Source organism: Schistocerca cancellata, unplaced genomic scaffold, assembly GCF_023864275.1.
Source record: "Schistocerca cancellata isolate TAMUIC-IGC-003103 unplaced genomic scaffold, iqSchCanc2.1 HiC_scaffold_827, whole genome shotgun sequence".
Taxonomy (NCBI): domain Eukaryota; kingdom Metazoa; phylum Arthropoda; class Insecta; order Orthoptera; family Acrididae; genus Schistocerca; species Schistocerca cancellata.
In genome coordinates this window covers 73361-89880 of record NW_026046838.1, presented here as the reverse complement: position 1 = coordinate 89880, position 16520 = coordinate 73361, and the positions used below count along the sequence as shown (strand labels likewise).

Sequence of the window (16520 nt, the reverse complement as noted above, 5' to 3'; positions counted from 1 at the left end):
GTGTATACGCCGAAATGAAATGTAAATAATACATCTTTTGTAGTGGTCGTCGCTCTACTGCAGTGTCACACATGCCGAATGAATAGGAAAACGGTAGAACGTCCGCATAGGGCCATGTTTTTACCTCCACTGTCACGTGGCAGAATGTGTATAAGGCTGGGTGGCATCATTCAAACACAGCCAAATTGTCACACTAGCTGTGTATCTCTATCAAAGTGGACATACGTCCTCACCTCGGTGGCGATTAAAACGATTTCGCCCCCGGGTGGGCTCGAACCACCAACCTTTCGGTTAACAGCCGAACGCGCTAGCCGATTGCGCCACGGAGGCCTTGACTTTCGGTCACTTCTGCTCTCTTTATCAATGCAACTCGTATACTTTTCGCAGGCACCTCGCAGAGTGGTAGTATCTGCTTACGCCTCTTCACATGGATAACGTGCATGCACACTGTAGTGCGGCTCATAAACGAATGACATCGCCAAGCATGACATTATACTACAAAATGCATACAAAACAGTGTTCCGCCTACACATCCAGTAAACCTCTGATGCAAGTAGAGCACTCTTTATCGGTTGTAGAACTTCCCCTTCATTCAGTGCACTGCCATCTGTTAGATGCTGCTCGAGCTAGCTCTGCTCTCAGCAGCAAAGTTAAAAAAATGAATGCCTTCTGTGAGGGTCGAACTCACGACCCCTGGTTTAAAAGACCAGTGCTCTACCACTGAGCTAAGAAGGCCGCAGCTTTGCCTTCGTGAGCTACTCCCGCATTGTCACGTCATCATACTGAATCTTACAGCCCTCGACCAGATATCGGATTTGACACACAGATGCTGCTGGAGGTGTCCACCTTACCGTTTTCCAACTCTCTTCACTGTTTCACCCTTACGATCGACGACGAGCGTCAAGCCACCAAAGGTTTGCGGTCTGCGCAAAACTTGACCTAGTGCACAGCTTGTGGGATAGCGTGGCTCTACTGTGAAACGCGCCTTTCGACTCCTCTCTCTGGCTACATCGTCCACAGTGGCACTGGGGGCTTCATGTAAGGCGACTGCACGCCGCTCGGCCAACAGCGGCCTACTGCAGACCGACACTTAAGAGACGCCAAATGCAGATCGACATCGAGAGAGAGGCCCTGTCATATGGCACTCGCGGTGTATACGCCGAAATGAAATGTAAATAATACATCTTTTGTAGTGGTCGTCGCTCTACTGCAGTGTCACACATGCCGAATGAATAGGAAAACGGTAGAACGTCCGCGACTGCACGCCGCTCGGCCAACAGCGGCCTACTGCAGACCGACACTTAAGAGACGCCAAATGCAGATCGACATCGAGAGAGAGGCCCTGTCATATGGCACTCGCGGTGTATACGCCGAAATGAAATGTAAATAATACATCTTTTGTAGTGGTCGTCGCTCTACTGCAGTGTCACACATGCCGAATGAATAGGAAAACGGTAGAACGTCCGCATAGGGCCATGTTTTTACCTCCACTGTCACGTGGCTGAATGTGCATAAGGCTGGGTGGCATCATTCAAACACAGCCAAATTGTCACACTAGCTGTGTATCTCTATCAAAGTGGACATACGTCCTCACCTCGGTGGCGATTAAAACGATTTCGCCCCCGGGTGGGCTCGAACCACCAACCTTTCGGTTAACAGCCGAACGCGCTAGCCGATTGCGCCACGGAGGCCTTGACTTTCGGTCACTTCTGCTCTCTTTATCAATGCAAGTCGTATGCTTTTCGCAGGCACCTCGCAGAGTGGTAGTATCTGCTTACGCCTCTTCACATGGATAACGTGCATGCACACTGTAGTGCGGCTCATAAACGAATGACATCGCCAAGCATGACATTATACTACAAAATGCATACAAAACAGTGTTCCGCCTACACATCCAGTAAACCTCTGATGCAAGTAGAGCACTCTTTATCGGTTGTAGAACTTCCCCTTCATTCAGTGCACTGCCATCTGTTAGATGCTGCTCGAGCTAGCTCTGCTCTCAGCAGCAAAGTTAAAAAAATGAATGCCTTCTGTGAGGGTCGAACTCACGACCCCTGGTTTAAAAGACCAGTGCTCTACCACTGAGCTAAGAAGGCCGCAGCTTTGCCTTCGTGAGCTACTCCCGAATTGTCACGTCATCATACTGAATCTTACAGCCCTCGACCAGATATCGGATTTGACACACAGATGCTGCTGGAGGTGTCCACCTTACCGTTTTCCAACTCTCTTCACTGTTTCACCCTTACGATCGACGACGAGCGTCAAGCCACCAAAGGTTTGCGGTCTGCGCAAAACTTGACCTAGTGCACAGCTTGTGGGATAGCGTGGCTCTACTGTGAAACGCGCCTTTCGACTCCTCTCTCTGGCTACATCGTCCACAGTGGCACTGGGGGCTTCATGTAAGGCGACTGCACGCCGCTCGGCCAACAGCGGCCTACTGCAGACCGACACTTAAGAGACGCCAAATGCAGATCGACATCGAGAGAGAGGCCCTGTCATATGGCACTCGCGGTGTATACGCCGAAATGAAATGTAAATAATACATCTTTTGTAGTGGTCGTCGCTCTACTGCAGTGTCACACATGCCGAATGAATAGGAAAACGGTAGAACGTCCGCATAGGGCCATGTTTTTACCTCCACTGTCACGTGGCTGAATGTGCATAAGGCTGGGTGGCATCATTCAAACACAGCCAAATTGTCACACTAGCTGTGTATCTCTATCAAAGTGGACATACGTCCTCACCTCGGTGGCGATTAAAACGATTTCGCCCCCGGGTGGGCTCGAACCACCAACCTTTCGGTTAACAGCCGAACGCGCTAGCCGATTGCGCCACGGAGGCCTTGACTTTCGGTCACTTCTGCTCTCTTTATCAATGCAAGTCGTATGCTTTTCGCAGGCACCTCGCAGAGTGGTAGTATCTGCTTACGCCTCTTCACATGGATAACGTGCATGCACACTGTAGTGCGGCTCATAAACGAATGACATCGCCAAGCATGACATTATACTACAAAATGCATACAAAACAGTGTTCCGCCTACACATCCAGTAAACCTCTGATGCAAGTAGAGCACTCTTTATCGGTTGTAGAACTTCCCCTTCATTCAGTGCACTGCCATCTGTTAGATGCTGCTCGAGCTAGCTCTGCTCTCAGCAGCAAAGTTAAAAAAATGAATGCCTTCTGTGAGGGTCGAACTCACGACCCCTGGTTTAAAAGACCAGTGCTCTACCACTGAGCTAAGAAGGCCGCAGCTTTGCCTTCGTGAGCTACTCCCGAATTGTCACGTCATCATACTGAATCTTACAGCCCTCGACCAGATATCGGATTTGACACACAGATGCTGCTGGAGGTGTCCACCTTACCGTTTTCCAACTCTCTTCACTGTTTCACCCTTACGATCGACGACGAGCGTCAAGCCACCAAAGGTTTGCGGTCTGCGCAAAACTTGACCTAGTGCACAGCTTGTGGGATAGCGTGGCTCTACTGTGAAACGCGCCTTTCGACTCCTCTCTCTGGCTACATCGTCCACAGTGGCACTGGGGGCTTCATGTAAGGCGACTGCACGCCGCTCGGCCAACAGCGGCCTACTGCAGACCGACACTTAAGAGACGCCAAATGCAGATCGACATCGAGAGAGAGGCCCTGTCATATGGCACTCGCGGTGTATACGCCGAAATGAAATGTAAATAATACATCTTTTGTAGTGGTCGTCGCTCTACTGCAGTGTCACACATGCCGAATGAATAGGAAAACGGTAGAACGTCCGCATAGGGCCATGTTTTCACCTCCACTGTCACGTGGCTGAATGTGTATAAGGCTGGGTGGCATCATTCAAACACAGCCAAATTGTCACACTAGCTGTGTATCTCTATCAAAGTGGACATACGTCCTCACCTCGGTGGCGATTAAAACGATTTCGCCCCCGGGTGGGCTCGAACCACCAACCTTTCGGTTAACAGCCGAACGCGCTAGCCGATTGCGCCACGGAGGCCTTGACTTTAGGTCACTTCTGCTCTCTTTATCAATGCAAGTCGTATACTTTTCGCAGGCACCTCGCAGAGTGGTAGTATCTGCTTACGCCTCTTCACATGGATAACGTGCATGCACACTGTAGTGCGGCTCATAAACGAATGACATCGCCAAGCATGACATTATACTACAAAATGCATACAAAACAGTGTTCCGCCTACACATCCAGTAAACCTCTGATGCAAGTAGAGCACTCTTTATCGGTTGTAGAACTTCCCCTTCATTCAGTGCACTGCCATCTGTTAGATGCTGCTCGAGCTAGCTCTGCTCTCAGCAGCAAAGTTAAAAAAATGAATGCCTTCTGTGAGGGTCGAACTCACGACCCCTGGTTTAAAAGACCAGTGCTCTACCACTGAGCTAAGAAGGCCGCAGCTTTGCCTTCGTGAGCTACTCCCGAATTGTCATGTCATCATACTGAATCTTACAGCCCTCGACCAGATATCGGATTTGACACACAGATGCTGCTGGAGGTGTCCACCTTACCGTTTTCCAACTCTCTTCACTGTTTCACCCTTACGATCGACGACGAGCGTCAAGCCACCAAAGGTTTGCGGTCTGCGCAAAACTTGACCTAGTGCACAGCTTGTGGGATAGCGTGGCTCTACTGTGAAACGCGCCTTTCGACTCCTCTCTCTGGCTACATCGTCCACAGTGGCACTGGGGGCTTCATGTAAGGCGACTGCACGCCGCTCGGCCAACAGCGGCCTACTGCAGACCGACACTTAAGAGACGCCAAATGCAGATCGACATCGAGAGAGAGGCCCTGTCATATGGCACTCGCGGTGTATACGCCGAAATGAAATGTAAATAATACATCTTTTGTAGTGGTCGTCGCTCTACTGCAGTGTCACACATGCCGAATGAATAGGAAAACGGTAGAACGTCCGCATAGGGCCATGTTTTTACCTCCACTGTCACGTGGCTGAATGTGTATAAGGCTGGGTGGCATCATTCAAACACAGCCAAATTGTCACACTAGCTGTGTATCTCTATCAAAGTGGACATACGTCCTCACCTCGGTGGCGATTAAAACGATTTCGCCCCCGGGTGGGCTCGAACCACCAACCTTTCGGTTAACAGCCGAACGCGCTAGCCGATTGCGCCACGGAGGCCTTGACTTTCGGTCACTTCTGCTCTCTTTATCAATGCAAGTCGTATGCTTTTCGCAGGCACCTCGCAGAGTGGTAGTATCTGCTTACGCCTCTTCACATGGATAACGTGCATGCACACTGTAGTGCGGCTCATAAACGAATGACATCGCCAAGCATGACATTATACTACAAAATGCATACAAAACAGTGTTCCGCCTACACATCCAGTAAACCTCTGATGCAAGTAGAGCACTCTTTATCGGTTGTAGAACTTCCCCTTCATTCAGTGCACTGCCATATGTTAGATGCTGCTCGAGCTAGCTCTGCTCTCAGCAGCAAAGTTAAAAAAATGAATGCCTTCTGTGAGGGTCGAACTCACGACCCCTGGTTTAAAAGACCAGTGCTCTACCACTGAGCTAAGAAGGCCGCAGCTTTGCGTTCGTGAGCTACTCCCGAATTGTCACGTCATCATACTGAATCTTACAGCCCTCGACCAGATATCGGATTTGACACACAGATGCTGCTGGAGGTGTCCACCTTACCGTTTTCCAACTCTCTTCACTGTTTCACCCTTACGATCGACGACGAGCGTCAAGCCACCAAAGGTTTGCGGTCTGCGCAAAACTTGACCTAGTGCACAGCTTGTGGGATAGCGTGGCTCTACTGTGAAACGCGCCTTTCGACTCCTCTCTCTGGCTACATCGTCCACAGTGGCACTGGGGGCTTCATGTAAGGCGACTGCACGCCGCTCGGCCAACAGCGGCCTACTGCAGACCGACACTTAAGAGACGCCAAATGCAGATCGACATCGAGAGAGAGGCCCTGTCATATGGCACTCGCGGTGTATACGCCGAAATGAAATGTAAATAATACATCTTTTGTAGTGGTCGTCGCTCTACTGCAGTGTCACACATGCCGAATGAATAGGAAAACGGTAGAACGTCCGCGACTGCACGCCGCTCGGCCAACAGCGGCCTACTGCAGACCGACACTTAAGAGACGCCAAATGCAGATCGACATCGAGAGAGAGGCCCTGTCATATGGCACTCGCGGTGTATACGCCGAAATGAAATGTAAATAATACATCTTTTGTAGTGGTCGTCGCTCTACTGCAGTGTCACACATGCCGAATGAATAGGAAAACGGTAGAACGTCCGCATAGGGCCATGTTTTTACCTCCACTGTCACGTGGCTGAATGTGCATAAGGCTGGGTGGCATCATTCAAACACAGCCAAATTGTCACACTAGCTGTGTATCTCTATCAAAGTGGACATACGTCCTCACCTCGGTGGCGATTAAAACGATTTCGCCCCCGGGTGGGCTCGAACCACCAACCTTTCGGTTAACAGCCGAACGCGCTAGCCGATTGCGCCACGGAGGCCTTGACTTTCGGTCACTTCTGCTCTCTTTATCAATGCAAGTCGTATGCTTTTCGCAGGCACCTCGCAGAGTGGTAGTATCTGCTTACGCCTCTTCACATGGATAACGTGCATGCACACTGTAGTGCGGCTCATAAACGAATGACATCGCCAAGCATGACATTATACTACAAAATGCATACAAAACAGTGTTCCGCCTACACATCCAGTAAACCTCTGATGCAAGTAGAGCACTCTTTATCGGTTGTAGAACTTCCCCTTCATTCAGTGCACTGCCATATGTTAGATGCTGCTCGAGCTAGCTCTGCTCTCAGCAGCAAAGTTAAAAAAATGAATGCCTTCTGTGAGGGTCGAACTCACGACCCCTGGTTTAAAAGACCAGTGCTCTACCACTGAGCTAAGAAGGCCGCAGCTTTGCGTTCGTGAGCTACTCCCGAATTGTCACGTCATCATACTGAATCTTACAGCCCTCGACCAGATATCGGATTTGACACACAGATGCTGCTGGAGGTGTCCACCTTACCGTTTTCCAACTCTCTTCACTGTTTCACCCTTACGATCGACGACGAGCGTCAAGCCACCAAAGGTTTGCGGTCTGCGCAAAACTTGACCTAGTGCACAGCTTGTGGGATAGCGTGGCTCTACTGTGAAACGCGCCTTTCGACTCCTCTCTCTGGCTACATCGTCCACAGTGGCACTGGGGGCTTCATGTAAGGCGACTGCACGCCGCTCGGCCAACAGCGGCCTACTGCAGACCGACACTTAAGAGACGCCAAATGCAGATCGACATCGAGAGAGAGGCCCTGTCATATGGCACTCGCGGTGTATACGCCGAAATGAAATGTAAATAATACATCTTTTGTAGTGGTCGTCGCTCTACTGCAGTGTCACACATGCCGAATGAATAGGAAAACGGTAGAACGTCCGCGACTGCACGCCGCTCGGCCAACAGCGGCCTACTGCAGACCGACACTTAAGAGACGCCAAATGCAGATCGACATCGAGAGAGAGGCCCTGTCATATGGCACTCGCGGTGTATACGCCGAAATGAAATGTAAATAATACATCTTTTGTAGTGGTCGTCGCTCTACTGCAGTGTCACACATGCCGAATGAATAGGAAAACGGTAGAACGTCCGCATAGGGCCATGTTTTTACCTCCACTGTCACGTGGCTGAATGTGCATAAGGCTGGGTGGCATCATTCAAACACAGCCAAATTGTCACACTAGCTGTGTATCTCTATCAAAGTGGACATACGTCCTCACCTCGGTGGCGATTAAAACGATTTCGCCCCCGGGTGGGCTCGAACCACCAACCTTTCGGTTAACAGCCGAACGCGCTAGCCGATTGCGCCACGGAGGCCTTGACTTTCGGTCACTTCTGCTCTCTTTATCAATGCAAGTCGTATGCTTTTCGCAGGCACCTCGCAGAGTGGTAGTATCTGCTTACGCCTCTTCACATGGATAACGTGCATGCACACTGTAGTGCGGCTCATAAACGAATGACATCGCCAAGCATGACATTATACTACAAAATGCATACAAAACAGTGTTCCGCCTACACATCCAGTAAACCTCTGATGCAAGTAGAGCACTCTTTATCGGTTGTAGAACTTCCCCTTCATTCAGTGCACTGCCATCTGTTAGATGCTGCTCGAGCTAGCTCTGCTCTCAGCAGCAAAGTTAAAAAAATGAATGCCTTCTGTGAGGGTCGAACTCACGACCCCTGGTTTAAAAGACCAGTGCTCTACCACTGAGCTAAGAAGGCCGCAGCTTTGCCTTCGTGAGCTACTACCGAATTGTCACGTCATCATACTGAATCTTACAGCCCTCGACCAGATATCGGATTTGACACACAGATGCTGCTGGAGGTGTCCACCTTACCGTTTTCCAACTCTCTTCACTGTTTCACCCTTACGATCGACGACGAGCGTCAAGCCACCAAAGGTTTGCGGTCTGCGCAAAACTTGACCTAGTGCACAGCTTGTGGGATAGCGTGGCTCTACTGTGAAACGCGCCTTTCGACTCCTCTCTCTGGCTACATCGTCCACAGTGGCACTGGGGGCTTCATGTAAGGCGACTGCACGCCGCTCGGCCAACAGCGGCCTACTGCAGACCGACACTTAAGAGACGCCAAATGCAGATCGACATCGAGAGAGAGGCCCTGTCATATGGCACTCGCGGTGTATACGCCGAAATGAAATGTAAATAATACATCTTTTGTAGTGGTCGTCGCTCTACTGCAGTGTCACACATGCCGAATGAATAGGAAAACGGTAGAACGTCCGCATAGGGCCATGTTTTCACCTCCACTGTCACGTGGCTGAATGTGTATAAGGCTGGGTGGCATCATTCAAACACAGCCAAATTGTCACACTAGCTGTGTATCTCTATCAAAGTGGACATACGTCCTCACCTCGGTGGCGATTAAAACGATTTCGCCCCCGGGTGGGCTCGAACCACCAACCTTTCGGTTAACAGCCGAACGCGCTAGCCGATTGCGCCACGGAGGCCTTGACTTTCGGTCACTTCTGCTCTCTTTATCAATGCAAGTCGTATGCTTTTCGCAGGCACCTCGCAGAGTGGTAGTATCTGCTTACGCCTCTTCACATGGATAACGTGCATGCACACTGTAGTGCGGCTCATAAACGAATGACATCGCCAAGCATGACATTATACTACAAAATGCATACAAAACAGTGTTCCGCCTACACATCCAGTAAACCTCTGATGCAAGTAGAGCACTCTTTATCGGTTGTAGAACTTCCCCTTCATTCAGTGCACTGCCATATGTTAGATGCTGCTCGAGCTAGCTCTGCTCTCAGCAGCAAAGTTAAAAAAATGAATGCCTTCTGTGAGGGTCGAACTCACGACCCCTGGTTTAAAAGACCAGTGCTCTACCACTGAGCTAAGAAGGCCGCAGCTTTGCGTTCGTGAGCTACTCCCGAATTGTCACGTCATCATACTGAATCTTACAGCCCTCGACCAGATATCGGATTTGACACACAGATGCTGCTGGAGGTGTCCACCTTACCGTTTTCCAACTCTCTTCACTGTTTCACCCTTACGATCGACGACGAGCGTCAAGCCACCAAAGGTTTGCGGTCTGCGCAAAACTTGACCTAGTGCACAGCTTGTGGGATAGCGTGGCTCTACTGTGAAACGCGCCTTTCGACTCCTCTCTCTGGCTACATCGTCCACAGTGGCACTGGGGGCTTCATGTAAGGCGACTGCACGCCGCTCGGCCAACAGCGGCCTACTGCAGACCGACACTTAAGAGACGCCAAATGCAGATCGACATCGAGAGAGAGGCCCTGTCATATGGCACTCGCGGTGTATACGCCGAAATGAAATGTAAATAATACATCTTTTGTAGTGGTCGTCGCTCTACTGCAGTGTCACACATGCCGAATGAATAGGAAAACGGTAGAACGTCCGCATAGGGCCATGTTTTTACCTCCACTGTCACGTGGCTGAATGTGTATAAGGCTGGGTGGCATCATTCAAACACAGCCAAATTGTCACACTAGCTGTGTATCTCTATCAAAGTGGACATACGTCCTCACCTCGGTGGCGATTAAAACGATTTCGCCCCCGGGTGGGCTCGAACCACCAACCTTTCGGTTAACAGCCGAACGCGCTAGCCGATTGCGCCACGGAGGCCTTGACTTTCGGTCACTTCTGCTCTCTTTATCAATGCAAGTCGTATGCTTTTCGCAGGCACCTCGCAGAGTGGTAGTATCTGCTTACGCCTCTTCACATGGATAACGTGCATGCACACTGTAGTGCGGCTCATAAACGAATGACATCGCCAAGCATGACATTATACTACAAAATGCATACAAAACAGTGTTCCGCCTACACATCCAGTAAACCTCTGATGCAAGTAGAGCACTCTTTATCGGTTGTAGAACTTCCCCTTCATTCAGTGCACTGCCATATGTTAGATGCTGCTCGAGCTAGCTCTGCTCTCAGCAGCAAAGTTAAAAAAATGAATGCCTTCTGTGAGGGTCGAACTCACGACCCCTGGTTTAAAAGACCAGTGCTCTACCACTGAGCTAAGAAGGCCGCAGCTTTGCGTTCGTGAGCTACTCCCGAATTGTCACGTCATCATACTGAATCTTACAGCCCTCGACCAGATATCGGATTTGACACACAGATGCTGCTGGAGGTGTCCACCTTACCGTTTTCCAACTCTCTTCACTGTTTCACCCTTACGATCGACGACGAGCGTCAAGCCACCAAAGGTTTGCGGTCTGCGCAAAACTTGACCTAGTGCACAGCTTGTGGGATAGCGTGGCTCTACTGTGAAACGCGCCTTTCGACTCCTCTCTCTGGCTACATCGTCCACAGTGGCACTGGGGGCTTCATGTAAGGCGACTGCACGCCGCTCGGCCAACAGCGGCCTACTGCAGACCGACACTTAAGAGACGCCAAATGCAGATCGACATCGAGAGAGAGGCCCTGTCATATGGCACTCGCGGTGTATACGCCGAAATGAAATGTAAATAATACATCTTTTGTAGTGGTCGTCGCTCTACTGCAGTGTCACACATGCCGAATGAATAGGAAAACGGTAGAACGTCCGCGACTGCACGCCGCTCGGCCAACAGCGGCCTACTGCAGACCGACACTTAAGAGACGCCAAATGCAGATCGACATCGAGAGAGAGGCCCTGTCATATGGCACTCGCGGTGTATACGCCGAAATGAAATGTAAATAATACATCTTTTGTAGTGGTCGTCGCTCTACTGCAGTGTCACACATGCCGAATGAATAGGAAAACGGTAGAACGTCCGCATAGGGCCATGTTTTTACCTCCACTGTCACGTGGCTGAATGTGCATAAGGCTGGGTGGCATCATTCAAACACAGCCAAATTGTCACACTAGCTGTGTATCTCTATCAAAGTGGACATACGTCCTCACCTCGGTGGCGATTAAAACGATTTCGCCCCCGGGTGGGCTCGAACCACCAACCTTTCGGTTAACAGCCGAACGCGCTAGCCGATTGCGCCACGGAGGCCTTGACTTTCGGTCACTTCTGCTCTCTTTATCAATGCAAGTCGTATGCTTTTCGCAGGCACCTCGCAGAGTGGTAGTATCTGCTTACGCCTCTTCACATGGATAACGTGCATGCACACTGTAGTGCGGCTCATAAACGAATGACATCGCCAAGCATGACATTATACTACAAAATGCATACAAAACAGTGTTCCGCCTACACATCCAGTAAACCTCTGATGCAAGTAGAGCACTCTTTATCGGTTGTAGAACTTCCCCTTCATTCAGTGCACTGCCATCTGTTAGATGCTGCTCGAGCTAGCTCTGCTCTCAGCAGCAAAGTTAAAAAAATGAATGCCTTCTGTGAGGGTCGAACTCACGACCCCTGGTTTAAAAGACCAGTGCTCTACCACTGAGCTAAGAAGGCCGCAGCTTTGCCTTCGTGAGCTACTCCCGAATTGTCACGTCATCATACTGAATCTTACAGCCCTCGACCAGATATCGGATTTGACACACAGATGCTGCTGGAGGTGTCCACCTTACCGTTTTCCAACTCTCTTCACTGTTTCACCCTTACGATCGACGACGAGCGTCAAGCCACCAAAGGTTTGCGGTCTGCGCAAAACTTGACCTAGTGCACAGCTTGTGGGATAGCGTGGCTCTACTGTGAAACGCGCCTTTCGACTCCTCTCTCTGGCTACATCGTCCACAGTGGCACTGGGGGCTTCATGTAAGGCGACTGCACGCCGCTCGGCCAACAGCGGCCTACTGCAGACCGACACTTAAGAGACGCCAAATGCAGATCGACATCGAGAGAGAGGCCCTGTCATATGGCACTCGCGGTGTATACGCCGAAATGAAATGTAAATAATACATCTTTTGTAGTGGTCGTCGCTCTACTGCAGTGTCACACATGCCGAATGAATAGGAAAACGGTAGAACGTCCGCGACTGCACGCCGCTCGGCCAACAGCGGCCTACTGCAGACCGACACTTAAGAGACGCCAAATGCAGATCGACATCGAGAGAGAGGCCCTGTCATATGGCACTCGCGGTGTATACGCCGAAATGAAATGTAAATAATACATCTTTTGTAGTGGTCGTCGCTCTACTGCAGTGTCACACATGCCGAATGAATAGGAAAACGGTAGAACGTCCGCATAGGGCCATGTTTTTACCTCCACTGTCACGTGGCTGAATGTGCATAAGGCTGGGTGGCATCATTCAAACACAGCCAAATTGTCACACTAGCTGTGTATCTCTATCAAAGTGGACATACGTCCTCACCTCGGTGGCGATTAAAACGATTTCGCCCCCGGGTGGGCTCGAACCACCAACCTTTCGGTTAACAGCCGAACGCGCTAGCCGATTGCGCCACGGAGGCCTTGACTTTCGGTCACTTCTGCTCTCTTTATCAATGCAAGTCGTATGCTTTTCGCAGGCACCTCGCAGAGTGGTAGTATCTGCTTACGCCTCTTCACATGGATAACGTGCATGCACACTGTAGTGCGGCTCATAAACGAATGACATCGCCAAGCATGACATTATACTACAAAATGCATACAAAACAGTGTTCCGCCTACACATCCAGTAAACCTCTGATGCAAGTAGAGCACTCTTTATCGGTTGTAGAACTTCCCCTTCATTCAGTGCACTGCCATCTGTTAGATGCTGCTCGAGCTAGCTCTGCTCTCAGCAGCAAAGTTAAAAAAATGAATGCCTTCTGTGAGGGTCGAACTCACGACCCCTGGTTTAAAAGACCAGTGCTCTACCACTGAGCTAAGAAGGCCGCAGCTTTGCCTTCGTGAGCTACTCCCGAATTGTCACGTCATCATACTGAATCTTACAGCCCTCGACCAGATATCGGATTTGACACACAGATGCTGCTGGAGGTGTCCACCTTACCGTTTTCCAACTCTCTTCACTGTTTCACCCTTACGATCGACGACGAGCGTCAAGCCACCAAAGGTTTGCGGTCTGCGCAAAACTTGACCTAGTGCACAGCTTGTGGGATAGCGTGGCTCTACTGTGAAACGCGCCTTTCGACTCCTCTCTCTGGCTACATCGTCCACAGTGGCACTGGGGGCTTCATGTAAGGCGACTGCACGCCGCTCGGCCAACAGCGGCCTACTGCAGACCGACACTTAAGAGACGCCAAATGCAGATCGACATCGAGAGAGAGGCCCTGTCATATGGCACTCGCGGTGTATACGCCGAAATGAAATGTAAATAATACATCTTTTGTAGTGGTCGTCGCTCTACTGCAGTGTCACACATGCCGAATGAATAGGAAAACGGTAGAACGTCCGCGACTGCACGCCGCTCGGCCAACAGCGGCCTACTGCAGACCGACACTTAAGAGACGCCAAATGCAGATCGACATCGAGAGAGAGGCCCTGTCATATGGCACTCGCGGTGTATACGCCGAAATGAAATGTAAATAATACATCTTTTGTAGTGGTCGTCGCTCTACTGCAGTGTCACACATGCCGAATGAATAGGAAAACGGTAGAACGTCCGCATAGGGCCATGTTTTTACCTCCACTGTCACGTGGCTGAATGTGCATAAGGCTGGGTGGCATCATTCAAACACAGCCAAATTGTCACACTAGCTGTGTATCTCTATCAAAGTGGACATACGTCCTCACCTCGGTGGCGATTAAAACGATTTCGCCCCCGGGTGGGCTCGAACCACCAACCTTTCGGTTAACAGCCGAACGCGCTAGCCGATTGCGCCACGGAGGCCTTGACTTTCGGTCACTTCTGCTCTCTTTATCAATGCAAGTCGTATGCTTTTCGCAGGCACCTCGCAGAGTGGTAGTATCTGCTTACGCCTCTTCACATGGATAACGTGCATGCACACTGTAGTGCGGCTCATAAACGAATGACATCGCCAAGCATGACATTATACTACAAAATGCATACAAAACAGTGTTCCGCCTACACATCCAGTAAACCTCTGATGCAAGTAGAGCACTCTTTATCGGTTGTAGAACTTCCCCTTCATTCAGTGCACTGCCATCTGTTAGATGCTGCTCGAGCTAGCTCTGCTCTCAGCAGCAAAGTTAAAAAAATGAATGCCTTCTGTGAGGGTCGAACTCACGACCCCTGGTTTAAAAGACCAGTGCTCTACCACTGAGCTAAGAAGGCCGCAGCTTTGCCTTCGTGAGCTACTCCCGAATTGTCACGTCATCATACTGAATCTTACAGCCCTCGACCAGATATCGGATTTGACACACAGATGCTGCTGGAGGTGTCCACCTTACCGTTTTCCAACTCTCTTCACTGTTTCACCCTTACGATCGACGACGAGCGTCAAGCCACCAAAGGTTTGCGGTCTGCGCAAAACTTGACCTAGTGCACAGCTTGTGGGATAGCGTGGCTCTACTGTGAAACGCGCCTTTCGACTCCTCTCTCTGGCTACATCGTCCACAGTGGCACTGGGGGCTTCATGTAAGGCGACTGCACGCCGCTCGGCCAACAGCGGCCTACTGCAGACCGACACTTAAGAGACGCCAAATGCAGATCGACATCGAGAGAGAGGCCCTGTCATATGGCACTCGCGGTGTATACGCCGAAATGAAATGTAAATAATACATCTTTTGTAGTGGTCGTCGCTCTACTGCAGTGTCACACATGCCGAATGAATAGGAAAACGGTAGAACGTCCGCATAGGGCCATGTTTTCACCTCCACTGTCACGTGGCTGAATGTGTATAAGGCTGGGTGGCATCATTCAAACACAGCCAAATTGTCACACTAGCTGTGTATCTCTATCAAAGTGGACATACGTCCTCACCTCGGTGGCGATTAAAACGATTTCGCCCCCGGGTGGGCTCGAACCACCAACCTTTCGGTTAACAGCCGAACGCGCTAGCCGATTGCGCCACGGAGGCCTTGACTTTCGGTCACTTCTGCTCTCTTTATCAATGCAAGTCGTATGCTTTTCGCAGGCACCTCGCAGAGTGGTAGTATCTGCTTACGCCTCTTCACATGGATAACGTGCATGCACACTGTAGTGCGGCTCATAAACGAATGACATCGCCAAGCATGACATTATACTACAAAATGCATACAAAACAGTGTTCCGCCTACACATCCAGTAAACCTCTGATGCAAGTAGAGCACTCTTTATCGGTTGTAGAACTTCCCCTTCATTCAGTGCACTGCCATATGTTAGATGCTGCTCGAGCTAGCTCTGCTCTCAGCAGCAAAGTTAAAAAAATGAATGCCTTCTGTGAGGGTCGAACTCACGACCCCTGGTTTAAAAGACCAGTGCTCTACCACTGAGCTAAGAAGGCCGCAGCTTTGCGTTCGTGAGCTACTCCCGAATTGTCACGTCATCATACTGAATCTTACAGCCCTCGACCAGATATCGGATTTGACACACAGATGCTGCTGGAGGTGTCCACCTTACCGTTTTCCAACTCTCTTCACTGTTTCACCCTTACGATCGACGACGAGCGTCAAGCCACCAAAGGTTTGCGGTCTGCGCAAAACTTGACCTAGTGCACAGCTTGTGGGATAGCGTGGCTCTACTGTGAAACGCGCCTTTCGACTCCTCTCTCTGGCTACATCGTCCACAGTGGCACTGGGGGCTTCATGTAAGGCGACTGCACGCCGCTCGGCCAACAGCGGCCTACTGCAGACCGACACTTAAGAGACGCCAAATGCAGATCGACATCGAGAGAGAGGCCCTGTCATATGGCACTCGCGGTGTATACGCCGAAATGAAATGTAAATAATACATCTTTTGTAGTGGTCGTCGCTCTACTGCAGTGTCACACATGCCGAATGAATAGGAAAACGGTAGAACGTCCGCGACTGCACGCCGCTCGGCCAACAGCGGCCTACTGCAGACCGACACTTAAGAGACGCCAAATGCAGATCGACATCGAGAGAGAGGCCCTGTCATATGGCACTCGCGGTGTATACGCCGAAATGAAATGTAAATAATACATCTTTTGTAGTGGTCGTCGCTCTACTGCAGTGTCACACATGCCGAATGAATAGGAAAACG

General features: G+C 50.4%; 26 non-coding genes across 26 annotated transcripts; all 26 read right to left on the bottom strand.

The window, feature by feature from the left end:
• Positions 1-256: 256 nt before the first annotated feature.
• Trnan-guu (transfer RNA asparagine (anticodon GUU)) lies at positions 257-330 on the bottom strand. Its single transcript has one exon. It is a non-coding gene; the product is annotated as a tRNA-Asn (tRNA).
• A 333-nt stretch (positions 331-663) lies between these two features.
• Trnak-uuu (transfer RNA lysine (anticodon UUU)) lies at positions 664-735 on the bottom strand. Its single transcript has one exon. It is a non-coding gene; the product is annotated as a tRNA-Lys (tRNA).
• An 882-nt stretch (positions 736-1617) lies between these two features.
• Trnan-guu (transfer RNA asparagine (anticodon GUU)) lies at positions 1618-1691 on the bottom strand. Its single transcript has one exon. It is a non-coding gene; the product is annotated as a tRNA-Asn (tRNA).
• A 333-nt stretch (positions 1692-2024) lies between these two features.
• Positions 2025-2096, bottom strand: Trnak-uuu (transfer RNA lysine (anticodon UUU)). The gene has a single exon. It is a non-coding gene; the product is annotated as a tRNA-Lys (tRNA).
• A 671-nt stretch (positions 2097-2767) lies between these two features.
• On the bottom strand, positions 2768-2841 carry Trnan-guu (transfer RNA asparagine (anticodon GUU)). Its single transcript has one exon. It is a non-coding gene; the product is annotated as a tRNA-Asn (tRNA).
• Positions 2842-3174: 333 nt separating this feature from the next.
• Trnak-uuu (transfer RNA lysine (anticodon UUU)) lies at positions 3175-3246 on the bottom strand. The gene has a single exon. It is a non-coding gene; the product is annotated as a tRNA-Lys (tRNA).
• A 671-nt stretch (positions 3247-3917) lies between these two features.
• Trnan-guu (transfer RNA asparagine (anticodon GUU)) lies at positions 3918-3991 on the bottom strand. Its single transcript has one exon. It is a non-coding gene; the product is annotated as a tRNA-Asn (tRNA).
• A 333-nt stretch (positions 3992-4324) lies between these two features.
• Trnak-uuu (transfer RNA lysine (anticodon UUU)) lies at positions 4325-4396 on the bottom strand. Its single transcript has one exon. It is a non-coding gene; the product is annotated as a tRNA-Lys (tRNA).
• Positions 4397-5067: 671 nt separating this feature from the next.
• On the bottom strand, positions 5068-5141 carry Trnan-guu (transfer RNA asparagine (anticodon GUU)). Its single transcript has one exon. It is a non-coding gene; the product is annotated as a tRNA-Asn (tRNA).
• A 333-nt stretch (positions 5142-5474) lies between these two features.
• Trnak-uuu (transfer RNA lysine (anticodon UUU)) lies at positions 5475-5546 on the bottom strand. The gene has a single exon. It is a non-coding gene; the product is annotated as a tRNA-Lys (tRNA).
• Positions 5547-6428: 882 nt separating this feature from the next.
• Trnan-guu (transfer RNA asparagine (anticodon GUU)) lies at positions 6429-6502 on the bottom strand. Its single transcript has one exon. It is a non-coding gene; the product is annotated as a tRNA-Asn (tRNA).
• Positions 6503-6835: 333 nt separating this feature from the next.
• On the bottom strand, positions 6836-6907 carry Trnak-uuu (transfer RNA lysine (anticodon UUU)). Its single transcript has one exon. It is a non-coding gene; the product is annotated as a tRNA-Lys (tRNA).
• Positions 6908-7789: 882 nt separating this feature from the next.
• Trnan-guu (transfer RNA asparagine (anticodon GUU)) lies at positions 7790-7863 on the bottom strand. The gene has a single exon. It is a non-coding gene; the product is annotated as a tRNA-Asn (tRNA).
• Positions 7864-8196: 333 nt separating this feature from the next.
• Positions 8197-8268, bottom strand: Trnak-uuu (transfer RNA lysine (anticodon UUU)). Its single transcript has one exon. It is a non-coding gene; the product is annotated as a tRNA-Lys (tRNA).
• A 671-nt stretch (positions 8269-8939) lies between these two features.
• Positions 8940-9013, bottom strand: Trnan-guu (transfer RNA asparagine (anticodon GUU)). The gene has a single exon. It is a non-coding gene; the product is annotated as a tRNA-Asn (tRNA).
• Positions 9014-9346: 333 nt separating this feature from the next.
• Trnak-uuu (transfer RNA lysine (anticodon UUU)) lies at positions 9347-9418 on the bottom strand. The gene has a single exon. It is a non-coding gene; the product is annotated as a tRNA-Lys (tRNA).
• A 671-nt stretch (positions 9419-10089) lies between these two features.
• Positions 10090-10163, bottom strand: Trnan-guu (transfer RNA asparagine (anticodon GUU)). Its single transcript has one exon. It is a non-coding gene; the product is annotated as a tRNA-Asn (tRNA).
• Positions 10164-10496: 333 nt separating this feature from the next.
• On the bottom strand, positions 10497-10568 carry Trnak-uuu (transfer RNA lysine (anticodon UUU)). The gene has a single exon. It is a non-coding gene; the product is annotated as a tRNA-Lys (tRNA).
• Positions 10569-11450: 882 nt separating this feature from the next.
• Positions 11451-11524, bottom strand: Trnan-guu (transfer RNA asparagine (anticodon GUU)). Its single transcript has one exon. It is a non-coding gene; the product is annotated as a tRNA-Asn (tRNA).
• A 333-nt stretch (positions 11525-11857) lies between these two features.
• Positions 11858-11929, bottom strand: Trnak-uuu (transfer RNA lysine (anticodon UUU)). The gene has a single exon. It is a non-coding gene; the product is annotated as a tRNA-Lys (tRNA).
• Positions 11930-12811: 882 nt separating this feature from the next.
• Positions 12812-12885, bottom strand: Trnan-guu (transfer RNA asparagine (anticodon GUU)). Its single transcript has one exon. It is a non-coding gene; the product is annotated as a tRNA-Asn (tRNA).
• Positions 12886-13218: 333 nt separating this feature from the next.
• Trnak-uuu (transfer RNA lysine (anticodon UUU)) lies at positions 13219-13290 on the bottom strand. The gene has a single exon. It is a non-coding gene; the product is annotated as a tRNA-Lys (tRNA).
• An 882-nt stretch (positions 13291-14172) lies between these two features.
• On the bottom strand, positions 14173-14246 carry Trnan-guu (transfer RNA asparagine (anticodon GUU)). Its single transcript has one exon. It is a non-coding gene; the product is annotated as a tRNA-Asn (tRNA).
• Positions 14247-14579: 333 nt separating this feature from the next.
• On the bottom strand, positions 14580-14651 carry Trnak-uuu (transfer RNA lysine (anticodon UUU)). Its single transcript has one exon. It is a non-coding gene; the product is annotated as a tRNA-Lys (tRNA).
• Positions 14652-15322: 671 nt separating this feature from the next.
• Trnan-guu (transfer RNA asparagine (anticodon GUU)) lies at positions 15323-15396 on the bottom strand. Its single transcript has one exon. It is a non-coding gene; the product is annotated as a tRNA-Asn (tRNA).
• A 333-nt stretch (positions 15397-15729) lies between these two features.
• Positions 15730-15801, bottom strand: Trnak-uuu (transfer RNA lysine (anticodon UUU)). The gene has a single exon. It is a non-coding gene; the product is annotated as a tRNA-Lys (tRNA).
• Between the last annotated feature and the right edge of the window lie 719 nt (positions 15802-16520).